Below are 8,719 nucleotides of genomic sequence, written 5' to 3' on the forward strand. Positions count from 1 at the left end.
GCCTTACTAGCCTCTTTTATCTCTCTCTTCGGAAGTTAATAATACAAAAAATGCAGTTTGTCATGTTACTGATAAACTGCAATGCACAAAGTCCTCTGCCCTGAACAGCTTTACATCTGACTGTTATGAAGTATTGAGGACTTGTTCCATATATTAAAATAAATGTTCTCCTTAAAGAAAGCTTCACCATAGCAATTATACATAATGGCTTCAATTATATTGTTAGGTTTAAAGTGTTTTCCTTACAAGTCCCTGTAATTTGGTTGCTGAAATGATAACACATTTAAACAGGCTCAATAATGTATGCCTCTCCTGGCTCAGGTCTTATTTGACTGATCGTTTTCATCTTGTAGATGTAAATGGTGACTTCTCTACACATACTAAGGTAAAGTTTGGTCTTTTGCAAGGTTCTGTTTTAGGGCCACTCTTATATATGCTACCTCTGTGTAACATTGTTCATAAATAAGGTATGATGAGAGCCAGATGAGACACCAGCTTAATAAAGTTGAGGAATGTGTAAGGGACATTAGACACTGGATGCTTATTAACTTCCTTCTACTTAATTCTGACAAGAAAGAAGTACTTGTACTAGGACCACATGCAGCTAGAAGTAAGCCTTCTGATTACATAGTATCTCTGGATTGCCTTTCTGTTTCATTGTGTACAGCAGTAAAAGACCTTGGTGTGATTACTGACTCCAGTCTTTCATTTGAAGCTCATGTAGATAATATTACTAGGATAGCCTTCTTTCGTATTGTTAAGATAAGAAATATAATGTCACTACACTATACAGAAAGACTAGTTCATGCTTTTGTTACCTCTACGTTGGATTATTTTAATGCCTTACTGTCTGGATGTTCCAGTAAGTGCATAAACAAGCTCCAGTTAGTCCACAAATCCTTATTAGAACCAGAAGATATGACCGCACTGCATTGGCTCCAATTAAAATTTTGCATTGGTTATAAACTCCTACTGTTGACCTATAAAGCACTGAATGGTCTCGTGCCACAGAACCTGAGCAAACTTTTGGTCCTTTATGATCCTCCATGCCTGCTTCAATCAAAATGTGCAGGCTATTTGTTCGTACCTCAAATAGTGAAGGCTAAAGCAGGGGGCAGAACTTTCTCTTACAAAGCCCCACAGTTATGGAACAGCCTTCCAATTAGTGTTCGGCACTCAGACACATTGTCAGTGTTTCAGTCTAGGCTGAAAACATATTTGTTTAGTCAAAACTTTTGTGAATAGTTTTTTCTTTGGTAAAGGAGCAGATCTAGAGGGCTCACAGGCATAGAGTGTTGTTGTGAACTTGGATGTTTGGATGCTGTTGCCCCCCAATCTCACACATTCACTGAGGTTTGTTGATGGTGAAGTGATTGGCCACTTTATGTCTCAGGGCACCCTCATGTCTGTGTTGCCTTCTGGCTCTCCTTTTTTGTTATGCTGTCATAGCTAGTCTTGCCAGAGTACCTGCTTGCACTCTGCACACAATGTAAATTGTTCTTAACCATTACGTGACAATTAGCATACCTAATAATCTCTCTCTCTCTCTCTCTCTCTCTGTGTCTCTCTCTCTCTCTCTCTGTCGAGCTACACATGCTATTCCTGATGTACTAGTGACATCCTGACCCCTTCTGCTCTCCAGAACTGCCTGATCCATCCTGATGCCCTACTTCTGGTTGGAGTTCTCATCACTTGGAAATCACTTGCTGCTGCTGAGGATGGCCCCACATGGACAGCCTTAAGATACATGAGATTACTGTGTATGGTACCACTTAAAAACCATGAAGATGGTTTTGGACTGCAATTGATACAAACAGTTTTGCACTCAAGTCTCTATCAGTGAACAGTTGATAATTTCAACAAAATAGTCTTCATGTTAAAACTATAATGAATTTCCTGGTTACACAATTGCACTTTTTGACCATGTAGTACACAGTTATAAAAAGGAATTGTTTATAATTGCACTATCCATTGTCACCCAGATGAGGATGGGTTCCCTTTTCAGTCTGGTTTCTCTCAAGGTTTCTTCCTCATATAGTCTCAGCGGTTTTTCCTTGCTACTCTCACCTCTGGCTTGCTCATTAGCCAAGCCGATAGACTCTTACGCAAAAAGAATAAGTGTTGTAATAACATCAGAAGGTGCTTCAACAAATTATTAATTTAGGGGTGTGCACACTTACAATAACAATAGCCTGGGTTCACATAGAGGTGTGAACCCAGGTTACTGTAAGTTTTTTATTTTTCTTTTTTTTCCCCTAAAATGCTTCAGATTCAGTTTTTTCACTTCATTTTTATATGTTCTATTATATATTCTATTATATATTCTATTATATATTCTATTATATATTCACACTATATATGCAATTTCACTTTTAAGGTGGAAAATGTTCTGACATGATTTATCTTGGTTTCTTTTTTTACAATCACAAAACTCTGCCAAACAGAGATGTGTAGACTTTTCATATCTAATGTAGACTTTACCATGTATAATAAAAATACTCAGTGGTTTCTAGGATTTACTACGTGTCTTCCTAAAGAGCAAGTTTAGCAATCTAGTGTAACTTTAAGTTTTTAAACCTTAAACTTAGGGAGTCAGTTCCATTGGCAGCCTTCCCATCATTCTGGTACAAGTTGATCTTTGTCTCATCTGTCCAATGTACAATGTATTAACATATTAACACATATTTGCTAACAAGGGATAGTCTGAATGTCAGAAGAGAACCAAAACACAGGACTGGACAGCACACTGGAGCTTCACCTTGCATTTATGTTTTGTCCATCCCTGCTGATACAATAATAATGTTAATAAAAGGTATTTTTTTATTTTACATAATATTTAATAAAGATAGCAAAACTATTAAGCAGTGCAGTGGTCGAAGGTCTCTCAGCTGTTTAATTTATGCTCAGCAAAACAGGTTTTTAGTCTTCAAGCACAAGAATTATTTAAATGCATGATTTGACTTTTATAGCCCAGGTGGGTACCTAGGCTATATAATTATTTATAATCATGTAACATACAGTATATGATTATGTGGTAGGCTAATACAAAAACCCTTTATATTAACAGTAATAACGTACAGTATACACTGATTTGTTAAATAACAACTTGCTGACATCCTTCAACAGCTGCTAAAGGCTTAGGGCCAGCCAGGCAACATAGCAGTTCACCAGGGTCCTTATCATGTGAGTATTATCTTCTTATAACCAGCATAACTCTTACAGTATAGGAAGCTTATTCTCTAATACCTGATGTCTTGGATGCATTTTATTTTCAATGTAATCTTATAATAAAAACATAAAATGCAGTGTTTGGAAATGTGTTTATGTAAAAGAAGGTGTTTAGTATTTTTGAAGTCACTGATGCTATTTTAGCAAGACACTGAAATGTCTAATCTAATGTTAGTAAAATTAATAGTTTATTTGATCACCATGATGTGTATACTGAGTCTATGTTACTACTTGTTAGATAGGGAAGAATCCTTTCAGCTGTTTGTGTTTGTTGGAAACGTTATATGCTTGAGCATTTAAACTGATCTATAACACAAAAACCCTGTATCCAGTCAGTTTTGTGAACATTAGTTGAAGCCAGTGATGACACCAGTCTCTATAGTGGGGCATTAACTACACTACAAGATACAGTAACTTGTAGGAGATAACTATGACCATTAAAGTGCCCTGAAAACAGACAATAATGGTGGTGAAAATAAAATACTCTGCAAAAGGCTAGCAAAAAATGATCATATTTTGCTGTAAAATTACTATGATCCTCATAACCTAGGATTAGCATTAAGAACTAATCTAAAGGCAGTTATCACCGAATGCTAACAATCCCTTGTGCACCTTTATGTGGGGAGTATTTTTCTGATGACAAATGGCTAGAGACATCTCCCTAATTTCTCATGTAAATAACAAAACACAGATTAAGGACAAAATAAATGGAAGATTCAAACACAATGAGAAAATCTAGTGTGTGAGGTTTTCAGCCATCACAGTGTCCATGCCACAGAAGCCTAGGAAGAATAAGATATAAAATACATTAATTAATCATGCACATTATTAATAATTTGAATAGAATAACATTTCACTGTACTTCAAGTTACAAAAAATTGCACAATGCTGTTTGGGACTGATTCATTACTGAGTGGTTTAATTTTAAATTTCAAAGTTAATATTTCTTCTCTTGTTTAACTTGTTAGCGTGTAATTCAAGATTGACAAGCTTTTTTTGACAAAGTGTTCTCACATTTTCTCAAAGTGTATGCAAAATAATCATAAATACTCTTTTACTTCACAGGCAACATTTTACTCAGTTTCATAGTATAAAAGGTCACAAATGTGTTCAGTACAAAGACATATAAGTCTAACAAAAAGTGCCTAGGGCAAGAGAATGAAGGAGGACAGAGAGTGCAACATAATCTCCAACCTGAATTCTCAATCATTAGTGATGGAAGATTTAACATGGTGGAAGATGGTTTGATGGTGGTGTGGCTGGCTGCTTTATGTCTCTCTCTCTCTCTCTCTCTCTCACTGTCAAGCGACACATGCTATTTGTTCGATACCAGTGATCCTGACCCCTTCTGCTCTCCAGAACTGCCTGATCCATCCTGATGCCCTACTTCTGGTTGGAGTTCTCATCTCTTGAAAACCACTCACTGCTGCTGAGGATGGCCCCATACTGACAGCCTAAAGATCAATGAGATTACTGTGTATGGTACCACTTAGAAACCATGAAGATGGCTTACGACTGCAATTGCTATGAACAGTTTTGCATTCAAGCTTCCATCATTGAACAGTTGATAATTTCAACAAAATAGTCTTCATGTTAAAACTATAATGAATTCAGAAATAACTCGATGCTTATATTCATAAGTTGCTCATAAGTTCCTGATTACACAATTGCACATTTGCATATATAGTACAGAGTTATAGAAGGTAAATTATTTACAATTTCACTATTATGTGTCACCCAGATGAGGATGGGTTCCCTTTTGAGTCTGGTTCCTCTCAAGGTTTCTTCCTCATATTGTCTCAGAGAGTTTTTTTCCTTGTGACTGTTGCCCCTGGGGATTCATTTATAAGTTTATTTATATCTTAAAGCTGCTTTGGGACAATGGTCATTGTTAAAAGCACTATACAAATAAAACTGAACTGAAATGAATTGAATTGAAGATGGGTTAAGGGGTTAAAGGGTTGTTTGCGCTTAGAGCAGTGATAGCTTACACGGTCCCATATTATTTCATTATTTAGGATTGTTTTCACTACCCAGCAGTTATCTAAGCCCAACAACCCTTTAAATGTTCCATCTGTTATTTTATTTAACAGTTTTTACTGATTGCTTATACACTGTATTTTACACTACTGTTTCTCAATAAAGCTGCCCTGCTGATGTTAAATCTGCAAAGCTTGCACAGAATTGACATTGCAGGAAAAAAAAAACAATGTATGTGCATCCGGGTTTTTATGATGATATTAAAGAAAATGATTAGGCATGAAGAAAAATCAATACATTGACTTATTGATTCATTGTGACAATATCAATAATCTGTCTGACCCAGACTAATCATGCTTCCAGCGATGTAGCTAAAACAACTAATAATGTTATTAATGTTAATAATTTCAATTAATGTTAATATAAATTTCTGCATTACCATACACTAAGACAGTAACTGATCATTAATTATTGATGCCCCCCCAACCCCCCACCTGGGCTCCCGTTTAAACCTGGACTAGACATACCACTGGCTGTGGGACCAGGCAGAATGTTTTCCAAAGTGTGATCTCTGTACAACTATTTCACCATAGACTTGAATAATGCACAGGGACGACAGCTGTATCTTGACTTGAACTTTTACTAAATAACTTTTTTTCCTAGCATCTCTATTTTTATGTCAATATACTTAAACACACTACTGCTCCCTAGCTGCTCCATATATATTTCCCTCACCATCCCAACCATTTTACTCATTGGCATATATTTCAACATCACATTCCCTAAAAGCACACAATGTGAACATTCTTCAATTCAATCAGATCTTAAATGAACTGGTTAACTTAAATTCTCTCTGACTGAACAATAGTACTTCAAATATATTCTTTTTTGAACATTTTGAACAGATTTACTTTTCTTCTATACCAGAAGGCCAGGGTACTACCTGGACAAGTCAGAGCATGCTGTGGGCTTTACTTTGTCCATTTCTTGATAGCAGCTCACTACACTACTTTTCACAAGTTCATACTTTCAGGTGGCTGAAAAATTCTCCCTGACCAGGTGATTGTTTCTCCCACACTGAACTGCACAGGCCCAGCTGTGGCAATACGGTGACATCTTCCCTGGTCTGTTTCCATGTCATAGGACCTGCTGCGGAGTAACTTGACTGTGCAGACTGCTTTCTCAGCCTCTGCATTGCTCTGCGGATATCTGGGGCTACTTGTCATGTTTTGAAACCCCTAGTCCTGAGCAAAGCTTCCAAATACAGATGATGCAAACTGAGGGCCCTGTCCATCATAAGCATCTCCGGCATTCCCAATCTGAGAAGAGAACAGAGAACGCTGTTAACGTCAGAGAGCGGTGACAGAGATTGTGCATAACACATACACATGCCTGGAGCATAGGCTTGGGAAGTTTTGGTGAACTCTATCTAGGAAAAAGCCCTGAAATATTTGGACTGTGTTTTATTTTGGGTTTTTCCAGTTGAGGTGTTGAGAGAGAGCTGAAAAGCACCTGAAAATAAAAAAAGCCCTGAAACTCAGTGAAAGCCACCCTGTCTCGAGAGTCCTCCTTTCCACCCACCTTCACACATACCGGGGTTCCACAGTATTGCTGCCATAAACATCATTGGACGAATCTTGCTCAACTATGGCTTAAACCCTCTTGCCTGATGAAAAATGTCCTGTCTTTCTACATTTTCACTATTCCCACTGCTTCCAGTGAAAATGATATAGAACCAGTGGCTGTTGCTTTTTTACTTCCTCATACTGTCTTGTTGAGTTATCTTTGCCAGTGCCAATTCATGGTCTAATCGCAATCTTTCAGATAGACTCAAGTTTCTGAGTCCTACCTCAATTCCTTTTGTAATGCACCAAACTTACAATGCAGTGCAAGTTTGTATACTTCATGTATCCATGAAAGCCCCCATTACCGCAACATCGCTAGGTTTTTACTGCTCAGTCAGTGCTAGTGTATTCAAGGTCATCAGTCTTCTCTCCTGTAATGTATGTTAGTGAGTTGATTTGATGCGAGCCATCTTTGTTGGCTAATCCTGACACTAGCCTGAATCGTTCGAAGTGCCTTATCCATTGTGCCCAAAAGTTTGGCTCTTCAATGTCACTTCTCTTATTAGTAAGCAGCATAAACAGTAGCTAACTAGCTAGCAAGTCGACAGCTCAGCTCTGTGGAACTTGACTCCTGCAATTCATTCATTTCGTGAACACTTCACTGCAGTGATTCAATCACTTCTTGGGTGCTCCACTGCATATAACCAATTTACATACCTATGTATTCATAAGCATAAATAATTATGTTTAAAAATGAAATTTATTGGGGAAAAAGTATTCAGACACCACAAGTTACCAATGTTCTTCAAGATGTTTAGGTAGGAAGTAATTACCATTTTCCAGCATTGTGGTTCAATTTTGTCCCATTCCTCTTGGTAAACCCTTTTCAATTCCCTGAGGTTGCAAGGGTCTCTCTGATGGACTTGCAATTTTTAAATTCTCCATAAATTTTCAATCAGATTCAAGTCAGGTGATTGGCTAGGCCATGCAAGGCCTTCTTCAGTTATTCTGGCTGTATGTTTGGGGTCTTGCTGAAATGTCATCTCAGTTCAGTGCTTATTGTCCTCTTGTAACTGTTGCTCCTGCTGCTTTCAAGCCATCCTGCAACTCTATTGGCTTCTGGCTTCTCTCTAACTTCTTGATCATTAATCTGAGAGCACGCTGCGAAATCTTGCGTGGCACACCTGTCCTGGGATGATTAGTTTGTGGTCCATTAGCATCACACCTGCGTATTATCAAAATAATTACAGCCAGCTGGGACTAGCTAATGTAGTGGCTACGTTGTATAAAGGGAGAGAAATGGTGCATCTCAATCAGCTCCTTAGCTCCCTAGGTCATGAATCAGTATATCGTGTACACGAGTTCGGGCACTGGTAAGGACCCTGGTATTAAAAAAAGTAAAATTTCACCACTGGCATTTATCAACAACAAGCAGGACCGATATCTTTCTGACATTATTTTTTTATGTTGTTTAAAGTACATTATTAAAAATACTTTGTTCTGTTACATACCCTTGCAAAATTCCTGCAATACAGTGGGCTCCAAGATTGTCAGCAACTACACATTGCACTGTTCCATTTATAAATTTCCCTAACTTTGCCTCAAATATCCCATGTTGTTCCAATGTAACTAGATCACTAACTAAAGGCTCTAGCACTATGTCATACCCATACAACTTCACATCTTCACTATTGATCAGTGCAGCCAAGTGGATAGATGACAACAAAGAGTGATAACCAGGGGGCAGATTACCAAACATCCAATCCAGAGCACAGATTTTAAGTGATGATCTTAGGAGATTGCATAATTCAAAGAAAACTCATCACTCATCACTCAACTGACCAAAAGATATCAAACAATATAGTACCTCAAATCCTCTTTGAGTTAAAGCAGTCCACTACTAGCGGTCTTCTGCGGGTCTCACACGGTCCGATGAAGGCTACTAG

General features: G+C 37.8%; 1 long non-coding RNA gene across 1 annotated transcript; it reads left to right on the forward strand.

The window, feature by feature from the left end:
• Nucleotides 1–1,616: 1,616 nt before the first annotated feature.
• LOC113528544 (uncharacterized) lies at nucleotides 1,617–5,438 on the forward strand. Its single transcript, XR_003402954.3, has 3 exons — nucleotides 1,617–2,812; nucleotides 3,127–3,183; nucleotides 4,535–5,438. It is a non-coding gene; the product is annotated as an uncharacterized LOC113528544 (long non-coding RNA).
• Nucleotides 5,439–8,719: the final 3,281 nt, after the last annotated feature.

The sequence above is a fragment of the Pangasianodon hypophthalmus genome, chromosome 13 (genome assembly GCF_027358585.1).
Source record: "Pangasianodon hypophthalmus isolate fPanHyp1 chromosome 13, fPanHyp1.pri, whole genome shotgun sequence".
Classification (NCBI taxonomy): domain Eukaryota; kingdom Metazoa; phylum Chordata; class Actinopteri; order Siluriformes; family Pangasiidae; genus Pangasianodon; species Pangasianodon hypophthalmus.